Below are 17,693 nucleotides of genomic sequence, written 5' to 3'. Positions count from 1 at the left end.
AAGAAAGGAGCTGAAGCTTTTTGAAAATACATTATCAACTGGTTCCCTCTGCCTTTGCAATGAAGGTGATCAGGCAAATAACACACACATCTTTTCTTTGTGAAAGCTCTTCGGGAATATTTCTTGCTAATTTATACCAGTTCACATTGAATGGAATTTTGTGCAATACTGAGTTCAAGAAATGTTTGGACAATGCTCTCAGAAAAGTTATTTGATTTTGGGTGGTCCCATGTGGAGTAGGTCTCAGTGATCCTTGTGCAGTTCCTCCAACTTGGGATTGGATTTCTGAAATGCCTGCATCTTGTTCCCCCTCTGCCCTGGGTGCACATTTCAGGATACATTGCATATACAAGCTGTGATATCTACTCCTGGCTTTCAGTGGGTGCCCACCATTGGACTCACCCAGGGCACATGTGTATTTGTGTCTCAGTTATGGAAAACCAACTTTCACTGTGTGCAGAAATAAGCTTCTTTGGATGCCTCTCATGAAAATGCATGCATCCTTACTAGGCATCAGCAGTAAAGTGTCAACAGCCTGAGCACCGAAAGTTGAAATTGCAAGTCTCCTTGGTACTGCAGCTTGCACTAATTCATAATTCCACACCAACATAAACCACATGAAGATTTTAGTGAAAGCCAGGAAATCACCACTCTTACCATCCCCACACAGTGCAGAGGAGCCATGTCAGCTGAGTTGCTCTAAATCCAAAGGGTAAGTATGCCTTAGAATTACCGTTGCTTTCAAAATATCTGTGGGTTTTAGCCCACACTGTCCGTCAAAATCAACATACTCGGACGATTTTAACTGAAAGCAGGTCATCATCCTGAATCAATGGAAGAAACTCTTCCCATATTCTCTTTTGCACTATCAAGATGTCAAGAGTCATCTGCTAGTTCCATTTCACATATTAGCTCAGATGATAGAGCAGTCACAATCTCAGAAATGACTGTGGTGAGCTCACAATAGCCCAATAAGCATGTCAGTCTTGATGAATGTCATAATCCACTCATCTGATCTTTTTTTTGTAAAAACATACTTTCAGTTTTCTGACAGCAACTGTGCAATTTAGAAAGGAGCAGGGTCACTTTTGTTCGTAGAAATGTACTGACTTCTTTTACTTAAGCATTTTGCTGTTAACAGTTGAAACCTGAAGATCATAATATCACGCTGAAATTAGTGCACGTATATACAAAATATCATCCACTAGCCTTCCTTTTTAACAAGGCACTTCCTTTTCCCAAACAAGGCACAGTAAATTTTAATAGTTATGAGGAAATTATGTGTGCCACAGTACACTAAAACCACATTTTTACAGAATTATAAGCAGTCTAAATTCATTAAAAATATCACACAGAAATCAGACTTAAAAATAACCCTTTCCAACTGCACGTGCTGACATGCCATTAGCTCTGAAGTGTCAGTGGAGAAAAACAGCACACTCAGCAAATCCTTTCATACATGAAAACTGTTAAATTTAAAGTCTTACAATGCCAAAATAAAAAAAGCAAACACACACACAAAACGCATAAAAAACCAACAAAAAAACAACCCACCACCACAGTTCAGTGATAATCCTGCGTGCCATCCGGAAAAAATAAGACTTAGTAAGCTTTAAGCTCCCATTCCTATTAGACAGCTGTTTCTAGTTCTCTGTAGCAGGATGGCATGTGGATTTTCCCTCAAATACTCAGCTCCGATTCTGTAGGATAATAATCCAGGCACCAGTATCAAAGCAAACCCAGAATAGACAATTCAAAGAAATGCTCTCATGTGCTTGAAAAATTTTGCAGGAAATTCCTTTAAAGATAACTCTTCAGTAAACTGTTTTCACAGGTTATACTGCTGCTGAGCAAAGTACAACAAAAGTACATGAAATACCACCCAACTTTTTTAGAGCCATTTGTGCATACTCAGTGTAATGCTGTGTGAAGCCAAAGATCAAACTTCCTACTTCCAGGCAAAGTACCATATGCAGGAGGCACAATAAGAATCCTCCCCTGTAATCCTCACCTTACAAGCAGCAGAAATCATGAGCAAATTTTATCTCTGCAGTATAGTAATTCAATTTGCATTGCTCAACTAAAAGAAGGCTGCCAAATGCGATTATCTGTGTGATGGTAAGTAGCAGCTCATGAAGCAAATAACTGACTCAACTTTAAACTATTCAATCCATTTAATATATGTATTGTAAGAGGATGGTGCATAGATGAAATATCCTTCAAAGCTCTCCCTCCGTCAGTGTGAAAACTATGAAAATTTCTACACAGGATTGGATTAGCTACAATCAAAAGTATCATTAATACCTTATTAAACCCTGGACTTGTATTTAATTTATTTTCTCTTTTATTAAAAAAGTGAATCATTTGTACTCATTAAGGCAATGTCAAAGGATCAAACCAAAATACATTAACAATAATCTGCCAACAAAAGGAAATCACAGAGGAGTCAGCGATGACACATGGGAGCAGGGATGACACGTGGATGCACAAGTACAGTAACATGGTGATGCATTGGCACATCAGAGTGCATCAATACATGCATATTAGGCTCTGTGCTAATACTTTTAATGTCCATAAGCTTTGGTATCATCTTTTTTTTTTTTTTTTCTCCTAGCTTCCAGCAATATGCTCTTTAGAAGCTACTTTTAAAGAGTTAGACAACATTTGCCTCATAATTAGTTTTCATTTCTTTCTGGGAACAGCTAGTTATCTCACATTTTTTTCTCTTATGGGTAGCATTACCCTGTTGCCTTCATGTAGCTGCATCTCATCCCTATTCCTGCAAAGAAACAGGTCCACAGGAGACAGACAGAACATTCCTGAACACATCTGCTATGATCCGTGATTTCAGTGCAGCTATCAAATTGTGATGTCCACTCTAATTAATAATGAGGACAAGAATTTTCAAATCAGTACTGACAAGAGGTGAAATTACCTATACCCAGTTTTGGTGTATTCTCACAACTCCTTAGAATTGAGTTCTGTGTAGTGTAATGCTTCAACATGACTCAATTCTACAGCTTAGTTGTGCCTATGTGAAATAAGCAGTTGGTCTCAGGAACCAATCACAGAATTTCTCAAGTCAGTGAATGTCAACTGTGATTACAGTACTGGTTTTACAGAGCATGCAGGTATTCTTCAAAACCTCTCCCAAGGACGCCAAACAGTTACTATTCACCTCTTTCCCATCCCTTTTATTGTACAAGCCAAGACACTAATGCCAATTGCAGCTTTTTTCTCTTTTTCACTTACTGTCTCATGCTGCCTCAGCTATGTCAATAGTGCATTGTTCAGTGAAAGATGCCAATGCAGTTCAAACAGCAGCAGGATCCAGCACTGGTGCTGTTTCATTGGTTGTGTCAGTTTTCAGCTTGGGGGGAATAATTTGGTTAATCCTCCGTTCAGGACTGAATAATCATTGTGGTTTAATGTAGAAAGGCTTAAATGGTACTAACTAGCGTTCTGTTAATTAACTACAAATTTCTGCCACTATTAAAAACTAATGTTTCCTACACAGTATTTTCCTCTGTTTTTTTTTTTTCTTTTCATTTTGAGCATCATACATTCTAGCCCCCCTCTCCTTTCTCATGCACCTTTCCCCTCATTTTTTGTTTCTTAAAAGTTGATGGGTTTTATGGCCAACAGATTCTCAGATTCTTTCTTCATCTGAGGTGAAAGCCATCTGCCTATGCGGGGTTTTGGACTCCACTTACCTGCATCCTTTTTAAATCCAGATAAAAAGTGACTTTCCTATCAAGATCCTTGTCTTATTTAGGGTGGGGGGAAAAAAGAAGTTTTTGGAAAAGAGATACCAATTGAATTAACTGTCTATGCCATGATTCACATATGAAAGGGCAGCTACAAAAGGTGTGGCAATTTTTTTTTACAGGCAAACTTGCAGCTGGAAACAAGGAGGAGGATCAAACATCACTTGAGTTCTAGTGAAACCTAGTTTGCTCACCTGTGTGCAACAGTCAGAAGTCTGCTATCAAGGAGAGCCTGTGATGTCTGCAATGTCAATGACATCTACAAGGGGACTTCAATAAAAATCTATTGGTAAGTTGAATAACCAAATATAGTCTGGCTTCAGTAACAAATGGCTCTGAAAGTCAACTAGGAAAGCTATGGTACTTATCAAAAACATTATCAAGGGTGTAACAATTTAAAGATATATCAGCAACCCTGGTTGAAATGAAGCTACATTTGGCACAAAAGAATGAAGATTTTACAAAAGATGGTCTGTAACTCTCTGGTTTTGCTACCGAATATAAACTAGAGCTGTTTTTATATATTGTTGCACTATGCTTTAATGAGAAGTTTAGCAGTCAGAGCAGACCACCTTCTGCCCTGTTCCCAAAACAACTCTTTGAGCAGGCATGCAAGGAACAAGCAATGAAGAAATAGTCCTTGACAGATTTTTCTATATAGCATAATTTCATAGCTGGAAGAATCTCATTTTTGTGCTGCTTTAATGTGCAAATAAGAAAATCAGTTAATTGGATATGGAACTAAGTTGAAGTCTCCTTTCTCTTTTAACATCTGATGAGCTCCATTTGGATGTCACCCTTTTTAACCCTAAGATGTATTATTATTACATTGATGCCACATAACAATGGGGTCAAAACTGCCCTTCAAAGTTAAAAGCTTGCTAACAGAGATGGATTTAATATGAAGACGACTATATTTATGAATGTATATAGATGGAAATAAATTTTCCTTAGAAAATACCAGTGTTCTGAACATTTCTGCTTGCAAATTCATTATAAAAGTATTTCTCTATACAATCAAGCTCTACTTCCCTGCTTTCTTCAGTGAATGAAATAACGTGCTGCTAGCTTCTTATACTTGCTGAAGAGAGACCTCAAATAACACTATATATTATGTTATACATCTAAGATATGAGGAGAATTCCTGTCTGGTACGCCAATAGAAGTGACAACCACACTGAAAATAAAAATGACAGGCAAAATTCATCTCGGTCAAGGTCAGTTCACAAATAAAATTTGACCTGCTGACAGCTAAAAAAGTTGCAGGTTACTTGACAAGTGAACAGATTACATATAGAAAACACTGAAAAGGAAGAAATTAGCAGCCCCAAAAGGTCTTTTCAGAGCTTCCTTTCAGAACAGAAATGCACTTTAAATGAAACCGCGCTTTTGTGCCTTCAGCACAGTTAATGAACAATAACAGGTTTTTGAATCCCCCTTACTTCAGCAAAAGCTGCAGTATGGCTTATTTAAAAGTAGCTGTATTGGCACACACCATTCTTTCTCCCTACATGCATGGAAAAGGAAATCAAATACAATGTTTAATATATGAATGTTTTTACTCTTTTTCTGATGGCCAATCCAACCAGGAATTTTAACCATCCAGGAAAACTGTGCTAATCTCCAAGCTGAAATGGCACAAAAGCTATAGATGATGTCCTCAATCAAGTGAAGACTGAGTTCAATAAACTTTTTTTTTTTTTTGTAGAAAAAATGTATTTTTGATGGATATGGAAGGAAAATGATAAGAAGGCAGTGGTAAAAAGTACTGCTCAAACATTTAGTTTACCTTCTTGCAAATTTAAATTGTTTCCAACCGTGCATTTACATGTGCTTTCTCTCTTTGAGAAGGAACAATAAAAATGCACAGTACTAAGTCAGAGAAAATCCCTCTGAGCTGATCTCTCTTCAGCCAGAATTCTCAAAAATGCACAGCAGCAGCAAGCCAAGATTTTCAAGCAGCTGTTGATGCCCCAAGCTGAGATTAGCTAATTAATTCTTTGAATTTTGCTAAATTGTTTTTAAAAAATCCAAAATAGCCACAGTGTTAGAAAACTCAGGGTTTAGAGAGAAGTCAGATTTTGGAGTATTTAGTATTTTTTTTTCCATGTATGTTCAATGCTTTGAAAATCTAATTTTTATATGAACAAATGAAAGCACAATTATTTTTTTATTTTTGTTTTTCCTTCCACTTTTCCTGAAGCCAGGCTCTGGAATTAGGCAGTTATGTAAGAATCTCAGCTTTCATTTAAAACAAAAAATGTGCTTCTAGTCTTTTTGTTTGTGGAAAAAGGCCCAAATCCAAAAATGTGCAAAAAAAATTTTTTTTAAAAAAAGCCACAAATGTTTCACCTTCAAGCAAACATCACAAATTTGCAGAGTTTGCACATAAAATGTACCTGACTTGCAAAACATTAAGAACTGGTCCCAGTACAAAAAAGACAGGGAGCTGTTGGAGAGGGTCCAGAGGAGGGCCACGAAGATGATCAGGGGATGGGAGCACCTCCCCCATGAGGACAGGCTCAAGAGCCTGGAGAAAAGAAGGCTACGGAGTCACCTCATTGCAGCCTTTCAGTGCCTAAAGGGAGCCTACAAACAGGACAGGAATCAACTCTTTGAAAGGGTTGATAACTGCAGGACAAGAGGAAATGGTTTTAAGTTGAGCAAGGGAAGATTTAGGTTGGATGTCAGGGGAAAGTTCTTTACAGAGAGAGTGGTGAGGTGCTGGAACAGGCTGCCCAGAGAGGCTGTGGATGCCCCGTCCTTGGAGGTGTTCAAGGCCAGACTGGATGGGGCCCTGGGCAGCCTGGTCTAGTATTAAATGGGGAGGTTGATGGCCCTGCATGTGGCAGGGGAGTTGGAGCTTCATGATCCTTGAGGTCCCTTCCAACCCTGGCTGTTCCGTGATTCTGTGGTATAATTTTCTTGCTTAATGATGGATTATGCCTTTTACAGTCCTTAACTCGAGCATGGTAGTGCTTTGATTCAAGCTGGCAACCTGTCAGGATGCACTAGTTACAGCATACATTAGCACATCTTCTCAGCCACTAACACAATCGCTCCATAGTCATTCAATCATTGTGTGAAGCCCTTGAGATGTTTTTCCAGAGCAGTTGCTTGCATCTATGTTAAGCTAATCTGAGGCAGATTGTTCAGGTTAACTCAGTAGTAAAGACACAAGCTGAACGATTTTCCCAACTGTGTGGTTTAGTTAATACCAACGTAGGAATGATACACACAAGATTGATTTCCAGCAGTTGTTTTATCCACTAGATAAACCTCTTCCTGTTCTTACTGTGAAAGCGTACATTTTGGTTTAATACAAGAGTGGCAGATGACCAAGTAATAACTTGTTTCCTTCAGTTAATTTTTTTCCCCTAAGTTTTAACAGTTGGGAGATTTAAAAAACGTGTCTGCAGTAGAATCAACAGTTTCAGCAGTTCAGTAAATAAAATGATCATATGGATTTTTTGTTCTGTTAACGTGAGGATTTTAACATATCTGAACTTGGCAGACATAACAAATTCCATTTAAACTCATTTTAGTTCAAACTCTTATCTATTGAATTGTCATTCCTTGACCACATTTTTGCTGAGGGGCTAATATTGAAAGCAAGAAGTATTCCCCCAAAACTTAATGGAGCTTTACCGATTTACATCAATTCAAGATTCCAGTCCACAATTTTTTCCTTAATTAGAAAGGTTCAAAGGCATAAACAATGCAAACACTCAAAATGCATAATATGTAACTCTCAGTTTAGAACTAGATAAAGTAATCCTGAATTTAGAAAAAACATGGGGAAGGTACACTTCAGCAAAGACAGAAGCAATTTTGTTTTTTTACGGGGGAAGGCATAAATAACAAGGCATAAATCAGCAACCTGGATTCCATACAGGCCAGGAGTTCAGTGACTCTGCAAATTCATCAGCCCAAACCCATATCATCAGTTATAGAAGTTAGTACATAATACCAGACCCACTTTAAAGAGACTCTTGTATTTGGAGTGAGGCACTGATTTAAGTACTCAGATGAAGCACGTGTGATGATCTTATCTTAAAAAGGACAAAAAAAATTATCTTTGAAGATTATTTAACTTGTAGACAACTCAAGCTATTACTAAACAGCAAAAAATCACTCTAGTAGTAAACTACAGAACCGTTTTCACTGAAGAATCACAAAGAACTATCAGTGGTAGCCAAATAAAATCATACATACAGGGTAATATATGTTAACAATAGAGCCACTGTATGTTATGGATGGCACTGGTGACCTTTTCTAGTGGATTCATGCAAGGAAGGTTAACAGAAATCCAGTTTGTGTGGCTATTATGAAAACAGCATAGACAAAATAAAGCAGAGATAAGCACACAGGCTCAGCTTAGTGCAAGTGCTATTGTGACATCTATGTCAGACTAGGTTCTTTATTCTGGTTTGTAATCTTGGCATTGTGGTCACTATGCTCCACATAGCTGTATGGTGAACTAGAAATAACCTTCCAGTAGACATACTCTGAATTACTAAGGTAGTCTCTTAAAATTTTATGCCAAAAGAGCAGGCACACCTAGAATTCCTGTAGAAAGCAGTCTGAATATAAATCCTTAAGGAATCAATGATAATGTCCAAGTGCTAGAGAATTCCAGTCATATCGGGTACCATACACTGACAATATCCCAAGATAAGGCCTAGCTTCAGATGAGGCAAATCACAGTTAAAATTGAGCTTGGAATGGTGGAAACTTAAGGAAAGGATAGATTCTGACACATACAGTAATGACTGTAGATCCTGATGGCTATCAGCAACGCCTAGTAATGACAAAGGGGGCTGCAGCCAAAGAATGATGATGTAAACCATCCACAGGGCTTCTCTGTCACTACATCAAGTGGGAGGAAATTTGTTTGAAAACCGAAGGATGGCATTGCTGTGCCAGCAGGCTGAGGAGATGGTGGTGGCAGCTGGAAGAAGCTGGGCAGGGGATGGTAATTATCTACAATTAACATTTAAGGAAGGAACAGCGTATTCACGAATAACTGACACAATCACGAGATAAGCTGAATGTTTTCCTGCCAATAATTGCAGTCACATAAAACATCAGAACATTCACCTCTATGAAAAAGCAATATTGAAAGTTATCTGGATATGGGACATCTGTGAAAAAATATACGCGCACGCTTTTCAAAGTCATGCTTCCCATTAAACAACTTTCACAACAAGACCTAGGCAAACAAAAACTTAATGCTCTTTTAAATAAAAAATTCCACCCATCTTCCCAATAAATCGAATGAGGAACCGGAAATAGAAGCACCTGCAAATACAACCACTTTCATCAAGGAACAGATTATCACAGGAAGGAACTGTTTGGAGAAAATTTGACAAAATTTGACAAAGGCATTTTTTATGTATTTGGTTTAAACAACTGCACTTCTAGAAAGCCTTTAAGTGCTACCATGCTGACATCTCAGAGACATCAGGATGAGATCACAGGCCTGTGTGTGTTAAAAGTAAAGTAGCCTAAATTTGTAAGCACTTACTTATAATTCAAATCAAATTAGGTACAGCTGTGAATCAGTGTACACAAAAGTCATCCTATCATTATGGTAGGCCCTGCCAGGAGAAGCTGAAGGAGAAGTTTACTGTCATAGCATTCTTAAAATTAATTACTACATAAATGGTATTTGTATGCATATAATAATACAACTAAACATAAGAGCTGATGTTATAAAATAAACAAAAAATCATTAATAACACTACATTAGGAAGAAAAAGGACCTATGGGAGTAATCAGTTTCAATTAAAAAATAGCATGTAATAGGGAAGAAATCAGATTTTTTATGAAGACAAAAAAAGCTAATAGAGGACTGAAATGAGTACAGAACATACAGAAAGAAGTACAGAAAATAAGGAGTGTGAAATTGCACAAAACATTCACAGTAGGGAATAACTACTGTGAGGCAAAATGATGCACTATTTTGACTAAACATACAGGGATGTGATAATGAGGCATGAGGACATCCAGGAAGAAATGTCTGAAGGTTTAAGATCTGAGAAGGGAAAAATGTGTCAATAACAGGCACGGGTTTGGAAATTACCATCAGACAAGTTATGACTGAACTTATCAGAGCAGAGCTGAAGATAAAGAAGAAAAGGCAACAGAAGGAAGAAACATTCATTATGCCATAAGGAAAATAAAAAGGCCGCCATGGACACAATATGAGCAAAGTGAAGGAAATCCCCATAGAGCCTAACACCAAGGAAGACAAGACCAGGGAAAAAATAGAGGTAGAGACTGTAGTACGAGTGGAAGTGTCTAGACAGATCACAGATTGTCCCAGTGACCTGAGTCCCAGTAACCAGAGTTAGATGTAAACAAATGGCAGTTAGCTCACATTATTCATTAGATGTGATCCACAGATGTTCAGAATGTTTTAACCAAAATGGTCCAAATATAATTCCCAAAGAATCCACAAATATAAGTATCACATAAGGATATGTCTTTCAGTCAAGAATGACTTGCAGTTAAGGTGTAGTGCAGGTGATCTGCAGGACTTCAATAATTTGCAACACAGACTTCCAAAGGTCAGTAAAATAAACCCAGGGGTATTTACTTAATCCCGATAATTTTCACAGTAGCTTTCCTCTTTAAAAAAAAAGCATAAAAATCTCTGCACATTTTAGCCCAATTCAACATCCTTTTTCTTTAGATTTAAGAATATTTTCTCTGCCAAAATCTAACTTACTTTTTGGCTGACATTTTAACAGCATAATTAATAAACTATAACAGTTCAACTACTATTCTATTTTCAACTCTGGCAATACTCTGATATGCGAGCTTGAATAAACCACTTCAGATCATCTGCTTTCCCCCCTCACTATTCTGTCTCTTCTGATGATTGGGTGACTGAGATACAAAGAAATTTTACAATTAAAGATTCATTAAGTAATAGTATCTACATAAAGCAGCAAGCTCAACTTTTTTTATTTATTTATGATGATGTAGTCAGAAAGACAAAAAACTACTTTCCTTGTTACCAGACAAAAACACCAGTAAGAACAAAGAATATAATTTCAAGACATCTGAGATGTAGGAGGTCTGAATCATTTAGATATTTGTTAGTTGCACTTGATATTACTTCAATCTGTAAAAGCTTAGATAACAATATCAAACAGACATGAGTTAGCTGTGTTTTTCTCCTTCTGATATATGTGTCTATATTTACACTTATGTGTGCATATTATATTTGTAATTCTGCTGGAAATATTTCAGACTTCAGTGATAATAAACAAAATGGTCTCCAAATTTGGCCCATTTCTTAATTCAACAATGAAATTAAATACACCGCAATGTGAATACATGCAGAATAGCCCTTGGAGGAAATACTGGACAAGGCTTCATTTCATATTTTGAAGTGCTGAACCCCACAAACTCTGACACTGTATTTGATCCAGTTAGCATCTGCCTTTCCACTTTTCCAGCAAAAAGAACTGAACTTCTGCAGTAAAAACAATATTGCTTGTTACGCTGGTGGAGTTGAAGCAACCTCTGACTATACTGAATAATGGAGCTGAATGACTGGAAGTGTCCTCTTCTACTTTGACTTCCCTGAATTGCGTACTCACAGGTAAGATATGTGAGGTCAGGTGCAAAACACCTATGTTACCATATACAAGTAAACCCCTACTCACTCAATCCACTAATACATTTTCCTCTACCACTCAACCACACAAAGTGTGCTCCTCTCCTGAAAAGGGGAAAATAGAAAAAGAAGAATTTGATCAACTGAGATCACACTGAATTCAATGTAAAACTGCATGCCCACATTAGCTTTTACTGCAAGCAATATACTGAGTTACTGAAGACATTAGAAGGCAGTGCTGTACTAAACAGCTATAATTAAGAATGACTGTATCAAAATAAGAGGAACTTCAACTACTACTGTTAAAGTTCTAACTATTAGGAATCTTGTAATTAGGCTTACAAAGAAACAGCCCACAAATCCAGCTATAATACTGCTTCAAATAAATGTTCATTAGGGGTAGTGTGGAGAGTATTTAGATAGGAAGTTCTGACACATGGTTCTGCTGTATAAGCATTTGTTCCAGCTTAGTCCCAGCAGAATAAATCCAAATAACCCCCCAGACTTTCTTCCAGCCCTATGTTTCTCTGTCTGGAGGTGTGGAAGTTCTACCTGGCAATTTATTCAAGTGTAGTTCCCTCAAACCAAGCCTGAGCATCAAGATCATATATGCTTACTTTTGAGTAATTAACCAACCTGATCATTTTCTGCCCCTTCTCCATCTCTCAGCTTCACATTTAATTCCTGCTAACCATGCATTCCACTTCTTGCAACAAATGTGCTCTTTTAAGTTCCCCTCTTACTCCGCAGCCTACCTGTCTGAGGTACACTACCTGCAGGACCTTCCAGAGTCTGATTTGTTACATTTTATTTCCAGCCCTAATCTAGGGATGTACCTTAAAGCATGGTTAAACACACTCTCTCAAACAGGGATTAACATAAACACACAGGATACTAAGGCAAGGTCTTGGGCAGCACTTCTCACAATAAATAAGTTTCTAAGTATCCCCTTTGTAATCTCAGAAACTTGCAGATCCTCAGAGATAAGTAAAATACAAAAGTGAACAATGTTCTAGGTTCCTCTCAATTACTGAACTAGAACAAATCTTAAATTGGTTAAAAAGCATAACTGGAACAAAAAAATAAAGACTTTGCTGGGTTTTGATTTGAGGGTTTTTGTTGTAAGGGACTTTTGGCCACAGCAAAGCCAAATAACATTTTTCTACATATTCTTCCCAGCCTTTTCAATATACAGTTCTCCCCTGTATTACAATGTGGCTCTAAATAATAAGTAATTCCTCCTCCTCTTTCTATTCACATCTTTTAAAAGGTCACAAAACCAGTTATTTTAAGGCAACTCTGGTTACATCAGGAACTGAGATGAACAGCTTCAACTCCGTACAATAAAAGCAATTTAAAAAGCAATTGAAAAAGCAGCCAGAAGTATCGGTCTTGCTCTAACAAAAGGGCAGTGCAAGAGAGAATACTTAGTAGTAAAAGAATGAAAATCCATCAAGACTCTACTTTGAATGTTTTCAAGCTAAATACCCAACTTAAACATTTCTAACATGCCAATTACCCTAGATTCCAACTGCAAATGTTATATAAAACAGAAGAATTGTCTCTAGCTGAAGAGCGGCCATAGTGACCACCCAAGAGATCAGCTTCTAGCTATATGTTAAAAATCAGAGACTTCAAAAATTTAGTTTGATCCATTTCTTCTACACACACATATATATATATAAAAAAATTTAAAAAATAAAAAAAATAAAAAAAAATTGGTGAAAGGAAAAATGAACTATACAAATAATAAGAAGAAAGTGATAAAGAACAGAGAAGAGACATAAAAATGAAATAAATAGAGTCTTGAAAAACTTTGCTAGTCACAGAGGATGTGATTAATATTACCAGGCTATATCTAATGCACTCCTTTCTAAGATCTCTGTGTTTTCTATCTGATGCAAGGCCAAAGGTAGAGCTGCTGGTACATTCTCTAACATTATCTCTTGAAGATGAGAGTAACAGTAATAGAAATAATATCTATTAATTGCTGATGTCAAATTTAAAACATTTATTCAAACCAAATATACTGTATGAAAAATGAGGTAGCCAAACTGCATGTTAACAAAGCCATTCTTTTACAAATCTAAGCTTAACTGTGCTCCAAGAATCATTTCTAATATATGACCTAGGCTCCAGATGTGTCCATTAATGCTTCTACTATTTCCTCTTGAGAGAATCCTGAATAAAAAATGAAGCACTAATATGCCGTTTATCCTCCCAAGAAAGCAATAGCTCGCTAGGAATAAGAATTGCTTATGCGTAACAGCACCATCTGGTGTGGCTTGCCATTGATATAAGTTACAAATGGACAAAACCTACTAGCTCACCTAATTTACCTGTCAACCAGTGCAGAATTCATCACTACAACATACCTTCAATGCTTTTCATTTTATAGTGATTTAAAACTGTTTGAAGACATAATTCATACCAATCAGATTTCTGAACAAGATTTGATGCAGAAGTGACACATAAAATTTGAGTTATGAGATGGATACCCATGACTTCCTAGGACATAATCACTGTCAAGCAAATAAACATGCTGATATCTTCCCAGACATTTACTTTTATTACATATTTGAAGCAGAAAACTTGAAAATCTCCATGTGAAAACATAAGGTGGACTAGCAAAGATCAAGATACAACATAGCATGACTCCTAAATTCCCAAGTGAAGCCTTTATCAGTAGATGAAACTGATTCAGCTTACATTACAGAAACCACACTTTTTTTTTTTTTTTTTTTTTTTTTTTTTTTTTTTGCACCTAGCTGCTACACGCTTAGCTGGTTGACAAAGTAGAAGAGAGAAATCCATTCATTTCATGATCTGTCAATCTATTCAGCCCCAGCAAAGCATGTCTGGAACACTGTAAAATGTCCATGTACCTAGTTCACAGGCATCCTACATATTGCTTTAATAAGCATTCTATTTCCCTTTCACTTCCTTTCCTAAAGGAGAAAAGTTACTGTATGGCACATATCATCCAAAAAGCAAAAGGACATATTTATCTCTTGCCTTGTCATGAATGAAGAATAGAATCACAGAATCACATTCTGAGTTATAGGGGACCCATGAGGATCATTGCATCCGACTCCTGACTCTCCATAGGACTTCCCAAAAATCAATTGACATTTCTGTGAGCAGTGTCCAAACATTTCCCAAACTCAACAACTACACAAAATCCAACAGAATGTGGAACTGGTGTAGATGAGCAGAAAATCTGCCCCAGAAGTTTTCACTCCCCCAGGCTAGACTCTGGTCCTGACAGATATACACAAAAAACCCACATTGGTGAATTCAGCTATATCAGTTCTTTTTAACACTGCACATGCTTATTTTTTGTCCCATGCTATTGGAAAGGTGTTTCACCTCTGGCTAGGTAGAGAACAAACTAGCATCTGTTTAGTCACAGAAAAGCGTTGAAATTTAGAACACAGAATTTTTATTTAATCCTGCCAGATCCTGGTGTGTATACATTCAAGAGCAAATCCATGGTAATCCTCTGCCCCCTATTCTACAAACAGAAGATCGTTCTTGAAAACTAATCAGAGGACAATTTTCATGAAAAAGCTGGTGCACCTCACCATACACTGATTTATTTACACATGTGTGCAAAAGAAAAGGTGAAACTAATACTAAAGAGCGGATGCAGTTCCTTTCCAAAATACCCAATAGTAATATTATTTGCATTCTTGCTAAGTCATTGTCACAAGCTTGGATAAAGGCCAAGCAACTTGCAGGTGGGCTTTTATTTACAATCACAGCTTGCTAAGTTTCTAATTGCCACTAAAATTCTGCCAGACACTTTTGGCAATTTTAAACAAGCATTGTGGGTTTTTTTGTTTTTGTTTTTTTAATTGCAATGGCATTACAAAAAAGAATCTATAAAGCCACATTACCTTCATAAGTCCGCATGCAAAATGCCCGTGCACACAAACCACCTTTTGTCCAGTAAGATAACTCCCTCAAAACAGACTATTAATGTTGTCATTCAAGCTGAAACAGCCTAAAGGAAGCAGTAAATTTCCTTTCTTCTGAGTTTAATTTTGAAGAGCTATTACCCAAAAGGCACCACCTGCCAGGTTCTTCTGAAATACAGAGGAGTATGTTTCAGAGGAAAAAAAAGCATGACCATTAGTCACAAACATACACAATGCTCAACTGGTAACTGAAAATTCATTTTGCTGTTTCATTATTCCCTTCATTCTTCATTTTATGCACTGATACGTCATTAAAGTTTCCCTTAGGGCCAGTCTGTGCCTATTTTTTTCTTCTTTGAGGTTGAAAAGTATGCATTACCAGAACATCATCAGCTGCCTGCAATTAAATTAAGTAAAAGAACATCAGACAATTTTGAAATCCTTTTCAAAGAAACAACTCTCCCCGCAAAAAAAAATTAAGTGACCAAAATACCTGTAACCTCTTGTCAGTATCCCAAGAAACTAATTAGGTCTAAGCTTTTGATTAAGTAAGCTGACAAGCACCTTTCGCCTCTTCTGTAAGATTCAATTTGCCTTGGAAATTTCTAATTTCTCTTTTGGTGTGTCACATGTGATTCATCCAAATACAAAGCAAAAAATGGAGAAAAAAATATCAGGTACTTTTAGACTAATGAATAATATATGTTATTACTCCAGTCATGTTATGAACTAGCTAAATACCAGTTTATCAAACACACCTTCCAAGTTACCGCAAAAAATAAACTCAAGGATGACCTTGTATAAAAAGCAGTGCAAACTGACAGAAAAGTGGTCTAAATGATGATCCCCATTCTACTTAATTATCATCTGAATCTAAATATGTGCAGAAATGGATTTAGAAAACTCTGACTTTCCTTGGAAATGCTAAACATAAGAGTCCAGCTAGCTGCAGTGGAATGGTTTTCATGTAAGCTTGCCCATATGAAATACCCTGGTGACTCTCAGCATAGACAGATCTCGGAAAAAATGCCTTGCAGTTTATCCACTACTATTTTTGATGTTAGGAGAAAACTTGTTATTAGAACCCCTCTCTTCATTTGTGGGCAGACAGTCCAGCTGCACTAGCTAGGTATCAGTAATATAAAACAGTTTATACTGCTGTGAATCCATAGTGTGAATAATAAAGAAAACAGCTAAACTGAAAGAGCTCCTATGTATATGCAGGTGCGTATCTCAGGCTGGTGCGATAAGAGTACATATTAAAAGATCTTATTTTCAATAAAAGGTCAAATTTTGCCATCAAACATATACATATGAATAACTTCAGTAAGGAAAATAAAGCCAAAGGCTGTATTATATATCATAAGTAGATTTGTCTATATGCAGAAGAACGTTTCAAAAATGAAAATTTCAACATCGAGAGAGAAAAAAAAAAAACTGTATCTGAATTAGCATTTATTCACACTATTCCTAATATACATACAAATAAAAAAGATACACATGCAACAGGTAACTGTTGTGTTTATAGATTTCAACAATTTTCCATATCTGAAAATAGCAGTAGTGAAGTTGCATGTATTAACAGTATCAGAGCCAGGAGTAAAACAGGAGAAATGCACAAAGGGAATGATAGAAAGAATAACATTTAAAGATAATGGGGAAATGGTTGCACTCAGCAACTCAACATTGGTATTTATGCTAGGGATAAAAAGAAAGTAAAGAGAAGACTGCGAGAATGGAGAAAAAGAAGAACCATAGATGTGCAAAGGAATAGGCCTTTCCAAATAGACCTTTTCAAACACATTTGGTAGAGTGTATACGCACACACAATCCTTATTGTTACCTAACAATACCGTTAAAAAAGAAAATGTGCTCGGCTTCAAATCACATGAGATGAATCTTTAGGCAATGTCTGTCCTGAGATTTCACCAAAGCTTACAGTGTGACTTAACAAAAGTAACAAAAGTTGCTAGTGTGTCTGAACAAGAAACTGCTCAGGAGACATTTTCCCCAGTCTTGCTATTGACATATTTAAAGCTGCCTTTCTTATGGTCCTTGACCTCCCTCACCAGATTTAATTCCAAGTGGGCCTTAGTCTTCCTTATCATATCCTTGCATGCCTTGACAATGTTCCTATATTATTCCCAAGTGGTCAGACCCTTCTCCCACATTCCATGAAGAACATTCATATTTGTTCTTCCATTTGAGTTTTTTTATGTGCTCTTTGCTCATCCATGCAGCTCTCCTGACACTTTGCTGGATTTCTCCAGGATGCACAGATCTTGAGCTTGGATGTGGTACTTGAATGTCAACCAACTCTCTTGGGCCCCCTTACCTTCCAGTGCCTTACCTACCCAATGGGATGCCTCCAAGTAG

At 37.0% G+C, this 17,693-nt stretch overlaps 1 protein-coding gene and 1 long non-coding RNA gene across 3 annotated transcripts in view; one reads left to right on the top strand and one right to left on the bottom strand.

Annotated features, from left to right (window-relative positions):
- The window catches only part of SLC24A4 (solute carrier family 24 member 4), an 85,593-nt gene that overhangs the window by 44,004 nt on the left and 23,896 nt on the right, over positions 1-17,693 (bottom strand). The window lies entirely within an intron of this gene.
- LOC128087331 (uncharacterized) lies at positions 434-11,593 on the top strand. Its single transcript, XR_008209793.1, has 3 exons — positions 434-712; positions 3,890-4,056; positions 11,237-11,593. It is a non-coding gene; the product is annotated as an uncharacterized LOC128087331 (long non-coding RNA).

The sequence above is a fragment of the Tympanuchus pallidicinctus genome, unplaced genomic scaffold (genome assembly GCF_026119805.1).
Source record: "Tympanuchus pallidicinctus isolate F22 unplaced genomic scaffold, pur_lepc_1.0 scaffold3, whole genome shotgun sequence".
In the NCBI taxonomy this organism is placed as follows: Eukaryota; Metazoa; Chordata; class Aves; order Galliformes; family Phasianidae; genus Tympanuchus; species Tympanuchus pallidicinctus.
This window is presented reverse-complemented; position numbering and strand designations above follow the sequence as displayed.